Raw genomic sequence first — 25,431 nt, 5'->3', positions numbered from 1 at the left:
TATATTTCAGTTGAAGGTGCTGAATTCACTCTCTCCTTTTCATTCCTCTCTGTGAGTGCCACTGACCACAGCTGCTTCTAATCAGCCATCTTAGATCCAGCTAAATATGTTTCCTATAAGTAACTTATAGTTGGGTTTTATTTTTTAATGCAATATGACAATATATAACTTTTAACTGAAATGTTTAGTCAATTTACACTTAATGCAATTATTCATATATTCTGATATAAATTTAGCATCTGACTATAAGTCCCATTTGTGCTATCTAGTTTTTTTCTCTCCTTTCTTGTCTTCTTCTGAATTTACTAAGAAATTTTATTATCCCATTCTTCTTCTACACTTAGTAAATATACTTTTTCCACTGTTTTTACTGGTGGTTCTAGAGCTTACAGCATGTCTTATTGTAGCCTAATATAAAGTCGTACTCTTGCTAACTTCCAAAGTGCAAGGACTCTCCTTACAAATGTTTAACTCCATTTCTCCTTCCAGCCTTTTGTGTTATGGCTGGCATATATTTAAATTATATATCTATATCTATTTATGTATTTAATATATAGAGAGAATATATAATTTCATATATTTTAATAATATATTTAAATATATGTTAAATGTATTTTTAAATTAAAATATTGCATTTTAAAATAATAAATATTAAAAATATATTTAATTATATATATATAGAATATATGTATTTAAAATCTATATATACATTTCTTTTTTTTTCAATGTTCAGTTTCCTTTAATGACTCCCATCTCCCTGAAGGGCAGGTGCAGGCAGCTAGGCGATGGCAAGAGATGTTCACTTGAAGATCTTGCCCTGATTGAAGACTTTGCCCACATGCTGGAAGGCCCCCTCCCAGGAAAAGTACTCTCGAACCAGCGTCTGGGTCTCCTCGCTGCAGGATCCAGTTTCCGCCATGTGTATGACTCATAGTCCACCTGCCAATCTGGACTCAGTGGAAAGGCAAGCTCCTGGCCTCGGAAGACCCAGACTCCAGAAATGGAGCTGCTATTGTTGGTTCCAAAGAGGATGACACTGGCGAAGGCATTCTTCCTCAGCTTGTCCAGTCGCTGGAACATTCCAGTGATGAGATTGCAGCTCATGAAGGTCTGAGTGAGTTCTTCAGGGAAGCGATACTCTAAGTACCACAGGGACCAGCTGTCCTTATCAAAGTGCTCCCAGAAATATGGCAGTGCCACAGAGAGTGTGTGCTCATTGGAGTACTTGCGTTTAAATTCATCCAACATGAAGGTACTCTTGGGCAAGTAAGCGAAGGGGTCCTTGGGCTTGGGCTCAGCAGCCAGCGCCTGCTTACATTCATCCATCTCCTCCTCAGGAGCAGGGGCAGCTGCCTTTTTCTCCTCCTTCCGCTCAGCCTGGGGCTTCTGCTTCTCTTCCTGTGAACCCTTCTTTTTCCGCGGTGTATCTTTTTTAGGCTGGGTCTCTGCAAACTTTTTAGCATCAAACTGGGCCATCTTCCCCCAAGACAGCCCGGAAGGGGGGTAGATTAATACAGGTGAGGAACCAGCGGTTGGTATTGGGAGAGGCCTGGCGGAAAGAAGGCTCTAGGACCTGCTTATAGAGACACAACAGGGTGCAGACAACTGTGATGTCAGCCAATGTCACTGGTTCGCCCACCAGAAAAGTCCTCGTCTTCAAGTGAGCATCCAGCAGCCCCAGAATTCGCCTCACTTCTTCCTTTGCATTCTCAGTGGCCTGTTTGTTGTGGTGCATGATGCCCAAGGTGGGGAATACCCAGGTACTGGCTGGGGGCACTATATCGGAATCAGCAAAGCTCACCCACTGCACCACCTGAGCTGCTGCCTCTGGAGTACTTCCCCGCAGCGCCTCATTGCTCACATAGTAGGGCAATGGCGCTGCTCTCAAACACACAGAATCCATCCTTACCCAGAACCTTGCTGGCAGGAAATTTGCAGAGAAATTCAGGGGTGCGGTTGGTTTGGCCAAAATGGAAGTGGGGTGGTGCGGAGAGCAGGCGGACCTGAGCCCCACTGTACTGAGCAGGGATGAGAGCCTTGAAGGCCCTCCAGTTTTCAGGATAGGTATACAGGGTCCCAGCCGCCATGGTGATTCCGCAAAGAAAAAGCTAAAAAATATATATATACACACACATCAAACATGCAAGATGTTATTCTTGTTTAATACAGTTCTATTAGAATATATATCTATATATACGTAGATATATATCTATATATAGATATATATTCTAATACAACTGTATTATATATATAGAGAGAGATATATATCTATATTCTTATATATGTGCAAATGTGTGTGTGTGTGTGGAGATTTATTACAGGAAAGCCAAGAAACCCCACAATCTGCTGTCTACAAGCTGGAGAATCAGGAAAGCTGGTCATGTAATTGAGTTCAAGTTCAAAGGCCTGAGAACCAGGGGAGTTGGTATCATGAGTTCCAATCCAAGTCCAAAGGCCTTGAGAACCACAATCCCTGAGGTCCAGTGGCAGGAGAGACAGATGTCCCTGTTCTAACAGAAACAAATTTGTTCCTCCTCCACCTTTTTGTTCTACTGAGGCCCTCAACAGATTGGATGATGCTCACCCACATTGGTGAGGATGGTTGTCTTTACTCAGTCTACCAATTCCAATACTAATCTCGTCCAGAAACACCCTTATATACACAGTCAGAAATAATGTTTTATCAGCTATCTGGGCATCCTCTCATCCCACCAAGTTGATACATAAAATCAGCCATCACAACAGTCAATATTAGTTTGGATTTACCCACAAAGTTACAGTTTTCTTATTGATCTTCATTCCTTCTTGTTTTTCTTCTTCCAAACTGAATCATTGTCCTTTTTCCTGAAGGACTCTCATGAAATCTGCTGATGATAAATTCTCTCATTTGTAGTCTAAAAGTTGTCTTGATTTAACCTTTGTTTTTAAAGAATATTTTTACTGGCTATAGAATTCTTGCCAGTTATTTTCTTCCTGAATTTTTGAAGCTCACATACCTTTTCTTTTAACTTCCATTGTTTTCATTGAGAAGTTAGAGGTTTTTAAAAAATTTTATTTCCATCATTTTGGGGAACAGGTGGTTTTTGGTTACATGGATAAGTTCTTTAGTGGTAGTTTACTAGATTTTGGTGCACCCATCACCAGAGCAGTGTACACTGTACCTGGTATGTAGTCTTTTATGTCTCACCCCCCCTTCCACCCTTCCTCTCAAGTCCTCAAAATCCATTATAGTATTCTTATGCTTTTGTATCCTCATAGTTTAGCTCTGACTTGTAAGTGAGAAAATACAATATTTGATTTTCCATTCCCGAGTTACTTCTCTTAGAATAATGGTCTCCAGCTCCATCGAGGCTGCTGTGAATGCCATTATTTTTTCATTTTTATGGCTGAGTAGTAGTCCATGATGTATATATCTATATATATCACATTTTTTATCCACTCGTTGGTTAACAGACATTTAGGCGGGTTCCATATTTTTGCAATTGCGAATTGTATTGTTATAAACAAACATGCATGTGCAAATGTCTTTTTCATACATGACTTATTTTCCTCTGGATAGTATTACTTTCAATATTACTGCTACCTAAAAGGTAATACATCTTTTCTTTCTTGCTTTTATTATTTTTCTTTGTCACCTCTTTCACTATGATGTATCTTGGTTTGAGATTCTTTATATATATCCTGTTTGGAACTTGGAGCTTGGAGCTATTCCTGAATCTTAGCTTGATGGTAACTTTTGTCAGTTTGAGAGAATTATCTTGGAATACTGTATCTGCCTAATTCTCTCCTACCTCTCCTTCTGTGGTTCCAATTATTTGTACATTATGTGTTCTCACCATTCCCTCATATATTTTAAATTCTTCTCTGTATCTTCTATCCTGTTTTCCTCAGTTCAGTCTGGATATTTTCTTCTAACCCATCCTCATTGAACTTCTTTCTTTTATGTTTAATATGCTGTTATACACATCCATTACATTATTTTGTATTGTTTTCTTTGCGAGACAGGGTCTCACTCTGTTGCCCAGGCTGGAGTTCAGTGGCATGAGCAATCCTTCGGCCTGAGCCACCTGAGCAGCTAGGACTACAGGCATGTAACATCACATCCAGCCAATTGTTAACTTTTTTTGAGAGAGATAGGATGTCACTATGTTGCTCAGGCTGGCCTTGAACTCCTGGCCTCAAGCGATCTTCCCACCTCAGACTCCCAAACTGCTGGAATACACGCATAAGCCACCACGCCCAGCCCATTAAGTTCTTGAGTTATTGTAGTTTTAGTTATAAAACTAATATGTGATTCTTTTATATAGGTTCCACTTCTCTGGAATCTATATTGTCATCTAATTTCTTAATATATTAATTATTTGGGCCTGAATAGAACAAAATATTTTTAACATAAGCCAGTCATTTCATAATCATAGCAAAAGAATGATAGTTTGAATAGGCATCCTTGTTTTGTTCCTGACTTTAATAAAAATGCTTCTGGTAATTCACTGTTAGGTATAATATTAGATATCAGTTTATAGACAATTTTTTATTATGTTATAGATATCCATTTTTTAGATTTAAAGAGATACTATCAAAATAGATATTGATTTTTATAAAGTAGATTTTCAGCATTTACTGAGATTATCATATATGTCTTCTTATTGGACCATTATACATTTTTCTTTTTTTTTGAGACAGAGTCTCGCTCTGTCGCCCAGGCTGGAGTACAGTGGCCGGATCTCAGCTCACTGCAAGCTCTGCCTCCCGGGTTTATGCCATTCTCCTGCCTCAGCCTCCCGAGTAGCTGGGACTACAGGCGCCCGCCACCTTGCCCAGCTAGTTTTTTGTTTTTTAGTAGAGATGGGGTTTCACCGTATTAGCCAGGATAGTCTCGATCTCCTGACCTCGTGATCCGCCCGTCTTGGCCTCCCAAAGTGCTGGGATTACAGGCTTGAGCTACAGCGCCCAGCCCGGTTATAAGTTTTTTAAATATTAAATGATCATTACATTCATGAGAAAACCCCTCGTGGATGCACTTTTTTTTCTTTTTTTGAGATGAAGTCTCACTCTTGTCCCTCAGGCTGGAGTGCAATGGCATGATCTCAGCTTACTGCAACCTCCGTCTCCCAGGTTCAAGCGATTCTGCTGCCTCAGCCTCCCAAGTAGCTGTGATTACAGGCGCCTGCCACCACACCCAGCTAATTTTTGTATTTTTAATAGAGACGGGGTTTCACCATGTTGGCCAGGCTGATCTCAAACTCCTGACCTCAGGTAATCTGCCCACCTCAGCCTCCCAAAGTGCCGGGATTACAGGTGTGAGCCACCGCGCCTGACCTATGTATCTTCTTTTTACATACCATTACATTAAGTTTATTTGCATTTGGAGGTGTTCATATATATACACATATACAAACAATTAAAAGCGGGGGTATTTAGGTTTTGGTATTAAGTTTGTGTTATCTTACTCACTATGCACTTAAATCTTAAATATTGTTGATTTTGACCCATCTATCAAAGATAAAGAGCGGTATGTATAAGTTTGCTACAATTGTGGTTCTGGATATATTTCCTTGTATTTTCACGTTTTTGCTTCATTCATTTTGAAAGTGTACTAAATAGCATAGAAGATGTATACTAAATAGCATACATCTTCATTGTGGATGATACCACTCCTCATTATAAAATGGAACTACTTTTTGGTTTAATGTTTTCTTCTTAAATTTCACTTGCTGTGATGTTAATATATCCATCTGTTCTTTCTTTTTATATGCTTTCACCTTATATATGTTTGTCCATCATTTTAGTTTTAACATATCTTTATTATTTTGTTATATGTAGATTATCTTCAAGTGGCATATCATTAGTTTCTTAAAACTGTGCCTTTTAATAAGGAAACCTAAAACTTTGTATTTAATGCTACCATGATTTTTACATTTATGGTCATAAATTATGCTTTACTTTATTCCTGTTGCTTTATTCAATAATTTTTTGTTGTAAGCTTCCTTTCTCTACTTTTATTTTTTACCATAAAAATAGACATAAGAGTTACCATTTATTGGCCAGATGCGGTGGCTCACGCCTGTAATCCCAGCACTTTGGGAGGCTGAGGCGGGCAGATCATGAGGTCAGGAGATTGAGACCACAGTGAAACCCCATCTCTACCAAAAATACACAAAATCAGCCGTGCGCGGTGGCGGGCATCTGCAGTCCCAGCTACTTGGGAGGCTGAGGCAGGAGAATCCTGCCTGCAATCCCAGGACTTTGGGAGGCTGAGGTGAGAGGATCACTTGAGCCAGGAATTCAACACCAGCCTGGGCAACAGAGTGAGACCTCTCTCTCTCTCTCTCTCTATCTATCTATATATATACACACATACATATATATGAGATATCAACACTCCTATGTTCATTGCAGCATCATTCACAATAGCTAAGATATGCTCTGTACACTTTAAAATAATCTTAATTATTCATTACAACAATCTTGCAAGGTAGGCAGTCCCTTCATATAAATGAAAAACCTAAGGGTTGCAGAGACCATTAACTTGCCTAAGGACACTAACCCAGTAAGTGGCAGAGTTGGGACTAATACCTAGGACTTCTACACTTTACAAAGTCTTTAATGACTATTTTGTTTCTCTCTTGCTCACTCTCACTCTCTCACCCTCAAAGCATTTGTTTTATCATCTGATCATCTGCAGTTATCGGAAAAAATACATTTAGAGTTTCTGATTTTAAAATGGTATCCTGGGCCAGGTGTGGTGGCTCACGCCTGTAATCCTAGCACTTTGGGAGGCTGAGGCGGGTGGATCACTTGAGGTCAGGAGTTCAAGACCATCCTGGGCAACACGGTGAAACCCTGTGTCTACTAAAAACACAAAAAAATTAGCCAGGCATGGTGGTGCATGCCTGTAGTCCCAGATAATCAGGAGGCTGAGGCAGAAGAATTGCTTGAACCATGGAGGCAGAGTTTGAGGGAGCCAAGATGACGCCTCTGCACTCCAGTCTGGGCAACAGAGTGAGACTCTGTCTCAAAAAAATAAAAAATAAAATGGTATACTGAGCACATGATGTAGTGCTTAGATGAACTGAGATAGATGAATTGACAGAAGTAGGCTTCAGAAGGTGGATAATAACAAACTTCGCTGAATTAAAGAAGTATGTTCTAACCCAATGCAAAGAAGCTAAGAACAATGAAAAAACATTAAAGGAGCAGTGAACCAGAATAACCAGTTTAAAGAGGAACATAAATGACTTAATGCAGCTGAAAAATATGACATGAGAACTTCACGATGCACCCACAATTTCAATAGCTGAATAGACCAAGTAGAGGAAAGGATCTTAGAGCTTGAAGACTGTCTTTTTTTTTTTTCTTTCTTTCTTTTTCTTTTTTTTTTTTGAGACGGAGTCTTGCTCTGTCACCCAGGCTGGAGTGCAGTGGCACGATCTCAGCTCACTGCAGCCTCCTCCTCCTGGGTTCAAGCGATTCTCCTGCCTCAGCCTCCTGAGTAGCCGGGATTACAGGTGTCTGCCACCACACCTGGCTAATTTTTATATTTTTAGTAGAGATGGGGTTTTGCCTTGTTGGCCAGGCTGGTCTTGAACTCCTGACCTCAGGTGATCCTCCTGCCTCAGCCTCCCATAGTGCTGGGACTACAGGCGTAAGCCAGTGCACCCAGCCTGAAGACTATCTTGCTGACAGGCAGACAAGAATAGAGAAAAAAGGAATGAAAAGAAATGAACAAAACCTCCGAGAATTATGGAATTATGTAAAAAGACCAAACCCATGACTGATTGGGGTACCTGAAAGAGACAGGGAGAATGAAACCAAGCTGGAAAACACACTTCACTATATCATCCAGGAGAACTTCCCCAACCTAGCAAGACAAGCCAATGTTCAAACTCAGGAAATCCAGAGAACCCAGTAAGACACTCCATGAGAAGATCACCCCCAAGACACATAATTTTCAGATTCTCCAAGGTCAAAATTAAGAGAAAAATGTTAAGAGCAGCCAGAGAGAAAGGCCAGATCACCTACAAAGGGAAGCCTATCAGATTAACAGCAGGCCCCTCAGGACAAACCCTACAGGCCAGAAGAGACTGGAGGTCAATAATCAAAATTCTTGAAGAATGTCCAACAGAGAATTTCATATCTCGCCCAACTAAGCTTCGTAAGTGAAGGAAGAATAAAATCCTTTTCAGACAAGTAAATGCTGAGAGAATTTGTCACCACCAGGTCTGCCTTGCAAGAGCTCCTGAAGGAAGCACTAAATATGGAAAGGAAAAACTGTTACCAGCCACTACAAAAACCCACTAAAGTACACAGACCAAAGATACTATTAAGCAACTACATTAACAAGTCTGCAAAATAACCAGTCAGCATCATGATGACAGAATCAAATTCACACAAAATAATACTAACCTTAAATGTAAATGGGCTAAATGCCCCAATTAAAAGACACAGGATGGCAAGCTGGAGAGAAAGACAAGACCCATTTGGTGTGCTGTATTCAAGACTCTTCTTGTATGCAAAGACATACATAGGCTCAAAATGAAGAGATGGAGGAAAATTTACCAAGCAAATGGGAAGTAGAAAAAAGCAGGGGTTGCAATCCTAGTTTCTGATGAAACAGACTGTAAACCAACAAAGATCAAAAAAGACAAGGGTATTACATAATGGTAAAGGGTTCAATTCAACAAGAAGAGCTAACTCTCCTAAATATATATGTACTCAATATAAGAGCACCCAGTTTCATAAAACAAGTTCTTAGATACCTACAAAGAAACTTGGACTCTCACACAATAATAATGGGAGACTTTAACACCCCACTGTCAATATTAGACAGATCACTGAGACAAAAAATTAACAAAGATATTCAGGATGTGAAATCAGCTCAGGATAAAGAGGACCTGACAGATAGCTACAGAACTCTCCACACGAAATCAACAGAGTATACATTCTATTCAGTACCACATGGCACTTACTCTAAAATCAATCATGTAATTGGAAGTAAACCACTCCTCAGCAAATGCAAAAGAACTGAAATTATAACAGACAGTCTCATACCACAATGCAATCAAATTAGAACTCAAGATTAAGAGACTTACTCAAAACCACACAACTACATGAAAATTGAACAACCTGCTCCTAAATGACTCCTGGGTAAATAATGAAATTAAGGAAGAAATCAAGAAGTTCTTTGAAACCAATGAGAACAAAGAGACAATGTACCAGAATCTTGGGATGCAGCTAAAGCAGTGTTAAGAGGAAAAGTTATGGCACTATGTGCCCACATCAAAAAGCTAGAAATATCTCAAATTGACATTCTAACATCACAACTAAAAGAACTAGAGAACCGAGAGCAAACCAAGAGAAAAGCAAAGCTGGCAGGAGACAAGAAATAGCCAGCATCACAGTGGAACTAAAGGATGTAGAGACACAAAAAACCCTTCAAAAAATCAATGAATCCAGGAGCTGTTTTTTTGAAAAAATCAATAAAATAGATGTACCACTAGCTAGATTAATAAAGAAGAAAAGAGAGAAGAATCAAACACCATAAAAAATGATAAAGGGGCTATCACCACTGACCCCAAAGAAATACAAACAAGTATCAGAGAATACTATGAACACCTCTATGCACATAAACTAGAAAGTCTAGAAGAAATGGATAAATTCCTGAACACATACACCCACCCAAGACTGAACCAGGAAGAAGTTGAATCCCTGAATACACCAATAATGAGTTCTGAAATTCAGGCAGTAAGAAATAGCCTACCAAACAAAAAATAGCCGAGGGCCGGAAGGATTTACAGCTGAATTCTACCAGAGGTACAAAGAGGAGCTGGTACCATTTCTTCTGAAACTATTCTAAACAATTGAAAAGGAGGGACTCCTCCCAAACTTATTTTATGAGGTGAGCATCATCCTGATACCAAAACCCGGCAGAGATGCAACAACAACAAGAAACTTCAGGTCAGTATCCCTAATGAATATCAATGCAAAAATCCTCAATAAAATATGATAAACTGAATTCAGGAGCACTTCAAAAAGCTTACCTACCATGATCAAGTCAGCTTCATCCCAGGAATGCAAGGCTGGTTAAACATATGCAAATCAGTAAACATAATTCATGATGTAAATAGAACTAAAGACCAAAACTGCTATCTCAATAGACGCAGAAAAGGCCTTCAATAAAATTCAACATCTCTTCATGTTAAAAACTCTCAATAATTGAAACAAGGCATTGAAGGAACATACCTCAAAATAAAAAGAGTCATATATGACAAACCCACAGCCAATATCATACTGAACAGGCAAAAGCTAGAAGCATTCTTTTTGAAACTAGTACAAGACAAGGTTGCCCTCCCTCACCACTCCTATTAAATATAGTATTAGAAATTCTGGCCAGGGCAAAGAGGCAAGAGAAAGAATAAAGGATACTCTAATAGGAAGAGAGGAAGTCAAATTGTCTTTGTTTGCAGATGACATGATCCTATATCTAGAAAGCCCCATCATCTTAGCCCAAAAGCTTCTTAAGCTGATAAGCAATGTCTGCAGTCTCAGGATACAAAATCAGTGTGCAAAAGTCACAAGCATTCCTATACACCAACAACAGACAAGCAGAGAGCCAAATCATGAATGAACTCCCATTCATGATTGCTACAAAGAGAATAAAATACCTAGAAATTCAGCTAGCAAGGGAAGTGAAGGACCTCTTCAAGGAGAACTGCAAACCAAATCAGAGAAGACACAAACAAATGGAAAAGCATTCCATGCTCATGGATAGGAAGAATCAGCATCGTGAAAATGGCCATACTGCCCAAAGCAATTTACAGATTCAATGCTATACCCATTAAACTACCATTAACATTCTTCACAGAATTAGGAAAAACTATTTTAAAATTCACATGGGACCAAAAAAGAGCCTTTATAGCCAAGACAATCCTAAGCAAAAAGAACGAAGCTGGAGGCATCATGCTACCTGACTTCAAACTACATTACAAGGTTACAGTAACCAAAACAGCATGGTACTGGTACAAAAACAGACACATAGACCAATGGAACAGAACGGAGAACTCAGAAATAAGTTCTACAACCATCTCATCTTCAATAAACCTGACAAAAACAAGCAATGGGGAAAGAAAATCCTTTAAATGGTGCTGGGAGAACTGGCTAGCCATATGCAGAAAATTGAAACTGGACCCCTTCCTTACACCATATACAAAAATTAACTCAAGATAGATTAAAGAGTTAAATGTAAAATCCAAAACTATAAAAACCCTAGAAGAAAATCTAGGCAATACTATACAGGACATAGGCATGGGCAAAGATTACTTGACAAAAATGGCAAAAGCAATTGCAAAAGTGAAAATCAACAAATGGAGTCTAATTAAACTAAAGAGTTTCTGCACAGCAGAAGAAACTATCATCAGAGTAAACAGACAACCTACAGAATGAGAGAAAAAATTTGCAATATATCCATCTGACAAAGGTCTAGTATCCAGAGTCTACAAGGAACTTAAACAAATTTACAAGAAAAAACAAATCCCATTAAAAAGTGGGCAAAGAAATGAACAGACATTTCTCAAAAGAAGACATTAATGCAGCCAACAAACATATGAAAAAAAGCTCAATATCACTGATAATTAGAGAAATGCAAATCAAAACCACAATGACATATCATTTCATTCCAGTCAGAATGGCAAGTATTACAAAGTCAAGAAACAACTGATGCTGGTGAGGCTGTGGAGAGATAAGAACGCTTTTACACTGTTGGTGGTAATGTAAATTAGTTAAACCATTGTGGAAGACAGTGTGGCCATTCCTCAAAAACCTAGAACTGGAAATACCATTTGACCCAGCAATCCTCTCACTGGGTGTATACCCAAAAGAATATAAATCATTCTATTATAAAAATACATGCATATGTATGATTGTTGTAGCACTATTCACAATAGCAAAGACATGGAATCAACCCAAATGCCCATCAATGATATGAAGAATTTTCTTCTGGGTGAAGGAAATGTGGTACATATACACCATGGGATATTATGCAGCCATAAAAAGGAATGACATCATGTCCTTTGCAGGGACATGGATGGAGCTGGAAGCCATTATCCTCAGCAAACTAATGCAGGAACAGAAAGTCAAACAATGCATGTTGAATAGTGAGAACACATGGACACAGGGAGGGGAACAACACACGCTGGTGCCTGTCAGCAGGGGTGGGTGGGGGATGTGGGTGGCAGGGTGAGGGAGAGCATCAGGAAAAACAGCTAATGCATGCTGGGCTTAATACTTAGATAATGGGTTGAAGGTGCAGCAAACCACCATGGGCACATGTTTTCGTATTAAACAAACCTGCACATCTTGCACATATACCCGAGAACTTAAAATAAAATAAAAAATTTAAAAAGACAGAATAGTGCTATCGCAAGAGCAGACAGATCAAGAAGTGTAATAAGAAAGGTAGAAATAAAAAACATTAATATAAGCATTTAGAACAAGTTTATAAACCCTCATCTCTAATTCTAAACTCTCCAAAACGCTCTAAAAACCAAACTTTTTTTTTTTCCGAAACTAATTTGGAGGAAAATTAGAAGTTAACTGACATGAGGATATTTGTAGCCTTTTATCCCACTTAGAAGTACTCAGACATTTCACTATAGATAGTAATGTGTTTGATTATGGGCATGTTACATAATATGTGGCATATTACATATGTCTATTTTCTGAAGGATTGGGACAATCTCAGAAATGAATTAAAATACAGATGGGTGAAGGTTAAATTTTCACTAACTTGTACTTTCCTCTTTCTCTTCAACAGAAATATCTAAATCTTAGTGTTTTCATATGTAGAGGCCTTTAAAGTCAATGTATTATTCATGGAAGGTTTTCAAACTTGATTATATTTTTAGGACTTCTTCTGGAGGAAAGGGGGTTACTAAGTGCTCCTGCTCTGTTTTTAAATGGAGAAACATAAGTAGTTTCTACAAATAAGCTGAGTAGAAAGTCTTGATGGAAAGGTGGATACAAGAGAAGAAAAAGAACACGGTTGGTTCCGGGAGATGCTCAAGGAGAATGGTGCTATCTCTGGGTACTTACTCAACATCCCACCTGGTGCAATATTACCAACAAATTGATGAAGAAATAGAGACAGGTCACACAAACTAGCCAAGAGCTTTCCGCAGGACTGAAGGAGACAAAAGAGTAAAATAAGAAGTACCAGATTCTCTTGCTGGGACCAAAAGACTCAGGACAACCTCCACTGGATGCCACAGTACCTTAGCCTCTACCGAGAAGTGACCTTGAAGGGAACTGCTCTGAGTTTGAGCATGACTTCAGACCTAGCATTGACTGTGAGCTAAGCGTGCTTTGTGGGAAATGCAATTGGAGGCCTCTGTGGAAGACAACTACTGCTGGAGAGGGTTTTCTTGCACACGTTGCATCCCTACTGTGGAGGCAGCTGACAGCCTAGCTCAAAATGCAGTGTGCATTTTGGACCCAGGACAGCCCTGTTCACTGAAGAGGTAAGGGAGCCAGACCTACATCGCATTGGGGGGGATCTGAATGGGCCTTAGTTATAAATTTCTTTTTTAAAATAAACTTCTTATTATAATTAGAAACTGTACCAAGGATGGTAAGATTGTTGCTCAAAGTCACAAAATCAGGTAGTGACTGTCCTCTAAGTTTGATCTCTCTACCCACTTGCCCATTGGGGTTTTCTATTCTGTTTTTTCACGTATCAGGATCTGGACAAAAACAAACAAACAAATAAAAAAGCTTTCTTTGAGATGAAAGATGAGTGGAGTGGTGAATATAGAGACCAGAGAAAGAGTCTTTCTCCTTACTTCTGATCAAAGATTCCTTAAGTGACCCATTTTAAAAGTTGCTTTATTAGCTAAATAATTTGTTCATTAAAATAAAACTCACTGCAAAAGTCACATACATAAACAAATAAATGAAGAGCCATGGTGATTACAGTACATGAGGCGGGGTAGGCAGAGACCGACACACGGGACCAGCCTCTCAGCGCTTGCGGCGGCCCCTGCAGCTCGCGGGCAGCATATTTGTGCTCCACGGAACACACTTGGAAAGTTCACTAGAGTCTGGGATCCTGGGGGTTTCTAGAGTTCAGTTGAGGTCAATGCTGTGCCTCCAGATGTGTTTCTAATATAGCACAGTAGCTATATTAGAAAGAGTATGATAAAGAGAAAGATCAAAAATGAAAAGTTAAATTTGCTATTGCTATTTTTAGGAAAGGGACAAGAAGAAGACTGTTCTTTGTATGAATAAATCCCAGTCCTTCCCGTGTTACTTACTTGATGCATCACCACCAGATGCTTCAGGTAGGAAAACAAGTGAGGGAAAACTGGAAGTGCCCTCTCTGACACCCCATTTTCCCCATCCCTGTAGAGTTCTACTTCTTTAAGTCTGAATTGCCTTCAATCCTCCATCTGGCTTTACCTTAGTCTTCTCTTTCTGGAATTTTCCATGACCCAGAAGTCCCCATCTTTCTTCCAAGAGGTCAGACTCCTCATGCCCATATATTTGAGAGCATTGGGACAATTTGAGGAAGAAGTTCCAGGCATGGTCAATAGCTCAAATGCCCAGGGCCACTTCACATTCCTGCCTGGACTCCTAAGTCTCCTCAAGAAAATGCATAATCTCCAAACCAAGAAAGATTTTCCCATAAGCACACTTTTGCAGTATTGCAAAGCAGTAAAAACATAGGATTTGAAGTCAAAGGGCCTTGGGCATGAGTCTCAATTCCACCACTTTGTAAGGTGTGTGACTGAGTGTGCCACTTAACCTTCCTGACCCACAGAAATGGGGTCAGAAATATCTGTATTATCAGTTTTTGTGAGAATTAAATGAGATCAACAGCATTCTGTTATGGTGTCTGAAATATATTATGCATAAAATAAATGCTAGTTATCATATGAGTATGTAAGTAGGTGGGAACAGCAATAAGAATAAGGAAATGAGGTTTGAAGGAGGCAAGGAAAGAAAAAGTGTTTGTTTGTTTGTTTTCTGATGGGATAACAATATAAAATACAAGGGTGAGTCAGCATGTCTTGGCAAGAAAGAGGAGAGTGAATGTCCGGAGAGAATAAATAATGAAAAAGGCTTGGAAGTCCGGCTGAGAGGAACTGTGAGCCAGAAAGCACTTTTCCTATCTAAAAAAATGCATTTACTGAAAACATAATTTTACAGTACAGGTGAAATATTTCATGGGGAAAGTTGTGCACAATCTAGACACCAAAAGATCTCAAATTTTTCTTTTACTCATATTCTATTTCAGTCTTATACATATTTTTTAAAACTTTTGTTAAAAGTATGTCATATCTTATGAAGATTTTAATCACATTTGCTCCAATTTTATACCCATTTTGCATTGGGGAAGGTTACGTCTTGAAAAGTTTTCACAGACTTTTCAAGGTAATCAGCATGGGCTTCCTAACTCTGAGTCTAGTGCTCACTTTACCACCATAGTAGCTGCTGTAGAACCTTAAGGCATGTTGCAAACTCACAGGACCAAGAAATATTGCGGTCACTCCTGTCCTGCCCAGTCTACACCCGGCTCAATGCAAAACTGCTTAAATCCACAAATATCTATTGCCCATGTGTGGCGCATCAAAAAGAGAACTGGATGAGAAATCAGAACACCTTGATTGGTCTTGGCTCTGAAACCATCTAGCTATGTGACCTTGTGCAAGTCATGACATTTCCCTGTTCCACATTGTAATTATGTGAAAATACAGAGGTCAGATAACATGCCTCTGAATGTTCCTTTTAGTTGAAACGTGCTAAGAATTTAAGCTCCAATTGTTCGGAAAAATGGTCTCCCACAAAAGAGTTTCTCTCACTTTGGCATCTTTCTACTCATTTCAACTCTAGGGCTCACCTAATCTTGGAATGTTACCAGCTGAAAGGCTGGGGAAGAGTACAAGAGGATAGAGACTGGGCGAGGTGTCTTGCTTCTAAGCAGAGAGCTGGTAGCATGAGGGTTAGGGGAAGACATTATAGCTGAGGAGGCATTCGTTCTTTCATTCGGCAAATACTGAGAGCCTTCTAATTGGGTCTACTGCGTTTCTAGGACTGTGACATTTCCCTGATCATCTTCTCTTACTCAAAAGTTTTTTAAGACAGTGACAATTATTGGCGTTGGGGAGTGCATCAGTGTTATGCTGAACCCCTATCAACTCCAATGGTGATGGCACCTGGTTCAAGAGGCCAAAGAAGAGACTCAGAGCCAGCAAATGAGACATGGAGTTTTATTGGGGGCTTACATACAGGGGAGAGAGTCCAGTGGCGATGGGCTAGATAAGATAACTGCACTGTCCAGTGGCAGCAGGCTGGGCAGGAGAACCATCTTAGGTACAATACAGCAATGGCGGACTGGGCAGAAGAACTGCAACTGCTTGCAAAAGGCCTGTAGTTTATATAGCAATGTCACTTAGCAACCCCCGCCCCCAACTCCCCCACCTCCCCGCGCGGCCACCGCAAAAGAGCTCCATCTGGCAACTTTCACTTAACCCGAAACAAAAGACCTTGATCCCCTGTATGGCCCACATTCTACTGGACGAGCCGGAGGCTCACCTGTTCCTCATGGACAAGGAACAAATCTCTGGGCTGGCCACTTCCGGATTCCCTAGCTTGGAACACACATTCAGGTGTGTCTGCGGTACAGGGTCATTCTCAGGGTATGCTTAAGTTACTGCTATCAGGTGCGTTTGCCATACACTCCCTAGGGGAAAAAAAAAGACAAATTTTCCTGCCTGTGTGTAATATAGTATAATATAAATTCTAGAAGGCAGAGATAATTATTTAATGTACTAAGTCAAGTATCTGTTAGAAAGCATCAAAGTGTTATGGGGGAAAAGAAGATGAGCTGGATATGGGGCTTAGGAGAGCTTGGCAAGAGAAGGAAAGCTGCAGTATTTAATGGAGTAATTTGATATTCCTTTGTCCTCAGATTTAATATCCGGATTGAAGCTAAAAGGTGATTCTTTTTCTTGAGACGGAGTCTCGCTCTGTCGCCCAGGCTGGAGTGCAGTGGCGCAATCTCGGCTCACTGCAAGCTTCGCCTCCAGGATTCACGCCATTCTTCTGCCTCAGCCTCCCGAGTAGCTGGGACTACAGGCGCCCGCCACTACACCTGGCTAATTTTTTTTGTATTTTTAGTAGAGACGGGGTTTCACTGTGTTAGCCAGAATGGTCTCGATCTCCTGACCTCATGATCCGCCCACCTCGGCCTCCCAAAGTGCTAGGATTACAGGTGTGAGCCACTGCGCTCTGCCAAGGTGAATTCTTTATAGGTTAAAATCACTGAGAAGGACTCAGATCATTGTCCTCCCAGATGAAATGTGAATATTTCTTTCTAGGGATAGTATCTCTAAGAAATCATCAAAAGCATTATTGATGAATTAACTTGTGTTTCTCGGGCTGTCCAGTGGCCCCCAGATACAGACCCCACTCTTTGTGCTGTTCCTGGTGATTTATCTCCGACCCTGATAGGGAATCTGATGATGCCGTTGGTAATCAATGCTGATTCTTGCCTTCCTACCCCCAAGTAATTCTTCCTTGGGAATTTTTTCTTCCTAGATATATGTTACTCCTCAGTCATTGCCCAAGATGCTGCAGAATTTCCTGTTTCATAAAAAACTACCTTGGTGTGGGGCTGTATCACCCAGAGTTTCTTTTTCATTTTTTCTTGGGGCACCACAGGCTGCTTGCTCTCTGCCATCACCTATGCCTGCTATGCTGCCATCTGCCACCCTCTGCTTTCTACCACGGTCATGAACCAATCTCTCTGCACTGCAACAGTCAATGCAACAAACAAGATGGGGTTTCTGAACTCACAAGTGAACAATCTTTGTACCCAAACTTGCAGTTCTGTGGTCCCAATATCATTCTCCACTTCAGCTGTGAACGGCCTTCATGCTTCCCTCTGCCCTGCACTGATTCCATGCTAACACCATTCTGCTAGCTGGATCTATTGCATTTCTCAAGACTTGTCACATTTCCTCTGATCCTCTTTGCTTACTCAAAAATTATGTTTGCCATTCTAGGTATTTCTTTCTCTGGGGCCAAGGCAAAACCTGCTCCTCCCACCTCACCATGGTGCTTCTGTTCTATGGGACAGCTCTATTCAAGCACATCAGTCCACCTTTAGGATCAGGTCTGGAGCAAGCGGTCTCTATACAGTACGCACAATCTCATACTTGCATACTGTATAGAGGTGTGATCACCTCCTTGCTGAACCCCCTCATCTATAGCCTCAAGAAACAGGAAGTGAAGGCTGTTCACTTTGAACATAGGCAGCAAATGGCATATGTGCCTGCAAATGGTCAAGGAATAGTGAAAACAAAGAATGAACATATTAAATGTCCATTGACAGATGAATGGCTAAAGAAAATGTAGTATTGGGTCAGCTGTGGTGGCTCACACCTGTAATCCAAGCACTTCTGGAGGTTGAGGTGAGAGGATCACTTGAGCCCAGGAGTTCAAGACCAGCTTGGGCAACATAGTAAGATCCCAGCTCTACAAAAATGAAAAACTAGAAAATTAGCTGGGCATGGTGGCATGCACCTTTAGTCACAGCTACACAGGAAGCTGAGACAAAAGGATCACTTAAGCCCAGGGGGTTGAGGCAGCAGTAAGCCATGATCATGCTACTGTACTGCAGCGTGGGTGACAGAGTGAGACTCTGTCTCTAAATAAATAAATAAGAAAAAGAAAAGGAAAGAAAAGAAAATGCAATGTATATACATACAATGTAGTATTATTTAGTCTTAAAAAAGAAGAAAATCCTGTCAAGTGCTACAACATGGAGGAACCGTGAGGATATTATGCTAAGTAAAATAAGTTAATCACAAAAAAAAAAACCAAATTCTGTGTGATTCCAATTATACAATGTATGTAAAATAGGCAAACTGATAGAAGCAGAATGTAGAATGAAAATGGTAGTTACTGTTCAATAGGTACAGAGTTTCAGACATGCAGAACAGAAAAGATAACTATTGGGTACTGTGCTTAATACCTGGGTAATGAAATAATCTGTACAACAAACCCTTGTGACACAAATTCACCTATGGAAAAAACCTTCACGTGTACTCCCAAACCTAAAATAAAAGTTAAAAAGAATAAATTAATAAATTTAAAATCAGGACATGAAATTTTGCAAACCTGAAGTGCTAAACTTTCTTTAAAAGGTATATGTGGGCTGGGCGCAGTGGCTCACACCTGTAATCACAACACTTTGGGAGGCCGAGGAGTGCAGCTCATGAGGTCAGGAGTTCAAGACCACCCTGGCCAACATTATGAAACCCAATCCCTACTAACGGTACAAAAATTAGCTGGGCATGGTGGTGCACACCTGTAATCCCAGCTACTCTGGAGGCTGAGGCAGGAGAATCGCTTGAACCTGGGAGGCAGAGGCTGCAGTGAGCCGAGATTGTGCCACTGCACTCCAGCCTGGGAGACAGAGAGAGACTCAGTCTCAAAAAAAAAAAAAAAACCCCAAAACCAAAAACAATGTATCTAAAATAGGCAACATGATAGAAGCAGAACATAGAATGGAAATGGTAGTTGCTGTTCATGGGTATACAGTTTCAGTCACGCAGAACAGAAAAGATAACTATTGGGTACTGGGCTTAATACCTGGATAATGAAATAATCTGTACAACAAACCCGCGTGACACAAATTCACCTACGTAACAAACCTTCACATGTACTCCCAAACCTAAAACAAAAGTAAAAAAATTAAATTAATAAATAAATTTAAAATCAGGACATGAAATTGTACAAACTCGTAAAGCTAAACTTTCTTTAAAAGGTATGTGCGGGCTGCGTGTGGTGGCTCATGCCTGTAATCCCAGCACTTTGGGAGGCTGAGGAGTGAGGATAACCTGAGGTCAGGAGTTCAAGACCAGCCTGGCCAACATGGTGAAACCCTGCCTCTACTAAAAATACAACAAAATTAGCTGGGCATGGTGGTGGGCAACTGTAATTCCAGCTACTCGGGAGGCTGAGGCAGGTGAATCACTTGAACCTGGGAGGTGGAGGTTGCAGTGAGCCGAGATCGCGCCATTGCACTGCAGCCTGGGCAACAAGAGCAAAACTCCATCTCAATAGAAAAAAAACAAAAAAGGTATATGCACCCCGCAAAAGGCTTGAAATAAAAGTATGCCAAAATACAAAAAAAAGAGTTTCAATTATGCAAGGTTAAAATAATAAATATCATTAAATACAATGATAAAATGGGCAAAGAAATACACATTTTGACCACAATTTATATTAGTTATTTGACCACAATTTATTTGACCACGAGTTATTTGACCACAATTTATATTAGTCAAATTATCTCAGAAACCAATCTAGGTATATGTAATAAGAACCACAAAATGGTCATGCACATTTTAAAACCTTATCCTTCTTATAAGTGAAGTTTTTACCCTTTCCCTAAAATTAAAAGTTGTACCAGTCCCAACAGTCATTGTATCCACTGCTGTTGTATTAATTACTCCTCATATTCTGTCATAGTCCCACTGAATACCTGTTCCTTAAAGATTATACTGTAGTGCTAAAATCCAAAATGAAGAAAGCCTCCAAGAAATATGGGATTATGTGAAAAGACCAAACCTACATTTGATTGGTGTACCTGAAAGTGATGGGGACAATGGAACCGAGTTGGAAAACACTCTCTAGGATATTATCCAGGAGAACTTCCCCAACCTAGCAAGACAGGCCAACATTCAATTTCAGGAAATACAGAGAACACCACAAAGATATTCCTTGAGAAGAGCAACCCCAAGACACATAATCATCAGATTCACCAAGGTTGAAATGAAGGAAAAAATGTTAAGGGCAGCCAGAGAGAAAGGTCGGGTTACCCAGAAAGGCAAGCCCATTAGACTAACAGTGGATCTCTCTGCAGAAACCCTACAAGCCAGAAGAGAGTGGGGGCCAATATTCAACATTCTTAAAGAAAATAATTTTCAACCCAGAATTTCATATTCAGCCAAACTAAGCTTCATAAGTGGAGGAGAAATAAAATCCTTTTCAGAGATGCAAATGCTGAGAGATTTTGTCACCACCAGGCCTGCCTTACAAGAGCTCCCAAAGGAAGCACTAAACATGGAAAGGAAAAACTGTTACCAGCCACGGCAAAAATATACCAAATTGTAAAGATCACCAACACTATGAACAAACTGCATCAACTAATGGGCAAAATAACCAGCTAGCATCATAATGACAGGATAAAATTCACACATAACAATATTACCCTTACATATAAATGGGCTAAATGCCCCAATTAAAAGACACAGACTGGCAAATTTGATAGAGTCAAGACCCATCAGTGTGCTGTATTCAGAAGACCCTTCTCACATGCAAAGACACACATAGGCACAAAATAAAGGGATGGAGGAATATTTACCAAGCAAACGGAAAGAAAAAAAAAAAAGCAGGGGTTGCAATCCTAGTCTCTGATAAAACAGGCTTTAAACAAACAAAGATCAAAAAAGACACAGAAGGGCATTAGATAATGGTAAAGGGATAAATGCAACAAGAAGAGCTAACTATCCTAAATATATATGAACCCAGTACAGGAGCACCCAGATTCATAAAGCGAGTCCTTAGAGACCTATGAAGATACTTAGACTCCCACACAATAATAGTGGGAGACTTTAACACCCCACTGTCAATATTAGACAGATCGACGAGACATAAAATTAACAAGAATAGGATTTGAACTCAGCTCTGGACCAAGCAGACCTAATAGACATCTACAGAACTCTCCACCCCAAATCAACAGAATATACATTCTTCTCAGTACCACATTGCACTTATTCTAAAATTGACCACATAATTGGAAGTAAAAGACTCCTCAGCAAATGCAAAAGAATGGAAATCATAACAAACAGTCTCTCAGAATACAATGCAATCAAATTAGAACTCAGGATTAAGAAACTCATTCAAAACCGCACAACTATATGGAAACTGAACAACCTGCTCCTGAGTGACTACTGGGTAAGTAACAAAATGAAGGCAGAAATAAATAAGTTATTTGAAACCAGTGAGAACAAAGACACAACGTACCAGAATCTCTGGGACACAGCTAAAGCAGTGTTTAGAGGGAAATTTTATAGCACCACATGCCCACAGGAGAAAGTGGAAAAGATCTAAAATCAACAACCAAACATCACAATTAAAAGAACTAGAGAAGCAACAGCAAATTCAAAAGCTAGCAGAAGACAAGAAATAACTAAGATCAGAGCAGAACTGAAGGAGATAGAGACACAAAAAATCCTTTAAAAAAAATCAATGAATCCAGGAGCTGTTTTTTTGAAAAGATTAACAGAATAGATAGATCATTAGCCAGACTAATAGAGAAGAAAAGAGAGAAGAATCAAGTAGACAATAAAAAATGATAAAGGGGATATCACCACTGACACCACAGAAATACAAACTACTGTCAGAGAATACTATAAACACCTCTATGCAAATAAATTAGAAAATCTAGAAGAAATGAATAAATTCCTGGACACATACACCCTCCCAAGACTAAACCAGGAAGAATTAGAATCCCTGAATAGACAAGAAGTTCTGAAATTGAGGCACTAATTAATAGCCTGCCAACCAAAAAAGGCCCAGGACCAGATGGATTCACAGCTGCATTCTACCAGAGGTACAAAGAGAAGCTGGTACCATTTCTTCTGAAATTATTCCAAATAATAGAAAAAGAGGGACTCTTCCCTAATTTTATGAGGCCAGCATCATCCTGATACAAAAACCTGGCAGAGACACGACAAAAAAAGAAAACTTCAGGCCAATATCCCTGATGAACATCGATGTGACAATCCTTAATAAAATACTGGCAAACCGAATCCAGCAGCACATCAAAAAGCTTATCCACCATGATCAAGTCGGCTTCATCCCTGGGATGCAAGGCTGGTCCAACATATGCAAATCATAAACATAATCCATCACATAAACAGAACCAATGACAAAAACCACATGATTGTCTCAATAGATGCAGAAAAGGCCTTCGATAAAATTCAACACCCCTTCATGCTAAAAACTCTCAGTAAACTAGGTATTGATGGAACACAGCTCAAAATAATAAGAGCTATTTATGACAACTTATATACAATAAAAAAGCAGAAGAGAGAAAAAGAAGGAAAATTTGTTAGCATATACAAATAAATATATACATCCATAAGCAAAGAGGAAATATGCAAACTTACTACAGTCCTCGTTTCTCTAATTGATCATGAAGCCATAATTGATGTCGATGGCTTTCTTCTTCATTACTCATTTCATATTTCCCCTTCCCTCAGCCAGAATCTGGCCAGAATTATTTACCTGTGAAGTATCCCAAATCTTCATTCCTGAAGTGTGTGAGTCCTCAACTGTTCTGCCTTTGATTAGGAGGGGAGCACGTATAGTTTTCTGTTAACCTTTACTACTAGGCATGGATGGACTAAGAGGAACTCCATAGGATACCCAGAGTTCCAGGTAGTCATACTTGCCCTCACTTGGTGGCAACCACTTGATTTCCCCTTGATAATCAGGATTAGTCACACCAGCCATTTGAATAACCCCTGCTTTTTTTTTGTCTGTTGATTCAGAGGCATGAAGAATCCAAAATGGCCAGGTGGCTGTCTCATCTTCCAATTCACTGGAACCACTGATATGTCTCTGGTTGAAGCACTTCCTCTTGGGGAATAAGACCTCCAACCTCAAGTTTGCTGGAATGGGTTACTGGTAATAGTAGTTAAAGAACAACTCACTCTTTCTCCCCTTGATTCTCAGGCCGATATATGGGAGAGATAATAACATACAATAGTTTGATTCAAATAATGTCTTGCATCCTCTAACACAGGACCCTATATTTTGGGGTGTAGTTTCCCAACTGGTACCATAACTGAGTCTTCAGGAAGCCCATTCAACCTTTCAGTTAGTTCAGTCGCCTCTGGTTGATGGGGTATGTGGTAAGCCCAGTTATATCCATGGGCAAGAGCTCATTGTTGCACTTCCTTTTCTGGGTAAGGAATTCCTCGACAGGAAGCAATCTCTATTAAAAAGCTGTGTGTCAAATAATCAATTTTTTGATGTCTGACTGCTAACAGCTTTTAAAAATTATTATTATTTTTATTATACTTTAAGTTCTACGGTACATGTGCACAACATGCAGGTTTGTTACATATGTATACATGTGCCATGTTGGTGTGCTGTACCCATTAACTCATCATTTACTTTAGGTATATCTCCTAATGCTATACATTCTTCTCAGCACCACATCACACTTATTCCAAAATTGACCACATAGTTGGAAGGAAAGCACTCCTCAGCAAATGTAAAAGAACAGAAATTATAACAAACTGTCTCTCAGACCACAGTGCAATCAAACTAGAACTCAGCACTAAGAAACTCAATCAAAACCACTCAACTACATGGAAACTTAACAACCTGCTCCTGAATGACTGCTGGGTACATAACGAAATGAAGGCAGAAATAAAGATGTTCTTTGGAACCAGTGAGAACAAAGATACAACTTACCAGAATCTCTGGGACACATTCAAAGCAGTGTGTAGAGGGAAGTTTATAGACTAAATGCCCACAAGAGAAAGCAGGAAAGATCTAAAATTGACACCCTAACATCACAATTAAAAGAACTAGAGAAGCAAGAGCAAACATATTCAAAAGCTAGCATAGGGCAAGAAATAACTAAGATCAGAGCAGAACTGAAGGAGATAGAGACACAAAAATCCTTCCAAAAAATCAATGAATCCAGGAGCTGGTTTTTTGAAAAGATCAACAAAATTGATAGACCACTATAAGACTAATAAAGAAGAAAAGAGAGAAGACTCAAATGGATGCAATAAAAAATGATAAAGGGGCTATCACCACCGACCCCACAGATATACAAACTACCATCAGAGAATACTATAAACACCTCTACGCAAATAAACTAGAAAACCTAGAAGAAATGGATAATTTCCTGGACACTTACACTCTCCCAAGACTAAACCAGGAAGAAGTTGAATCCCTGAATAGACCAATAGTAGGCTCTAAAATTGAGGCAACAATTAATAGCCTGCCAACCAAAAAAAGTCCAGGACCAGACGAATTCACACCCGAATTCTTCCAGAGGCACAAGGAGGAGTTGGTACCATTCCTTCTGAAACTATTCCAATCAATAGAAAAAGAGGAAATCCTCCCTAATTCATTTTACGAAGCCAACATCATCCTGATACCAAAGCCTGACAGAGATACAACAAAAAAAGAGAATTTCAGACCAATATCCCTCAAGAACATCGATGCAAAAATCCTCAATACTGGCAAACCGGATCCAGCAGCACATCAAAAAGCTTATCCACCATGATCAAGTGGGCTTCATCCCTGGGATGCAAGGCTGGTTCAACATACGCAAATCAA

General features: G+C 39.8%; 1 pseudogene across 1 annotated transcript; it reads right to left on the bottom strand.

The window, feature by feature from the left end:
- Window positions 1–714: 714 nt before the first annotated feature.
- Window positions 715–2,101, bottom strand: LOC112634531 (annotated as a pseudogene). The gene has a single exon (XR_003121786.1). The product of XR_003121786.1 is annotated as an elongation factor 1-gamma-like (transcript).
- Between the last annotated feature and the right edge of the window lie 23,330 nt (window positions 2,102–25,431).

The sequence above is a fragment of the Theropithecus gelada genome, chromosome 11 (assembly GCF_003255815.1).
Source record: "Theropithecus gelada isolate Dixy chromosome 11, Tgel_1.0, whole genome shotgun sequence".
NCBI classification, from domain to species: Eukaryota; Metazoa; Chordata; class Mammalia; order Primates; family Cercopithecidae; genus Theropithecus; species Theropithecus gelada.
Note: the sequence above shows the minus strand (reverse complement) of the source record. Positions and strands in the feature narration are given on the sequence as shown.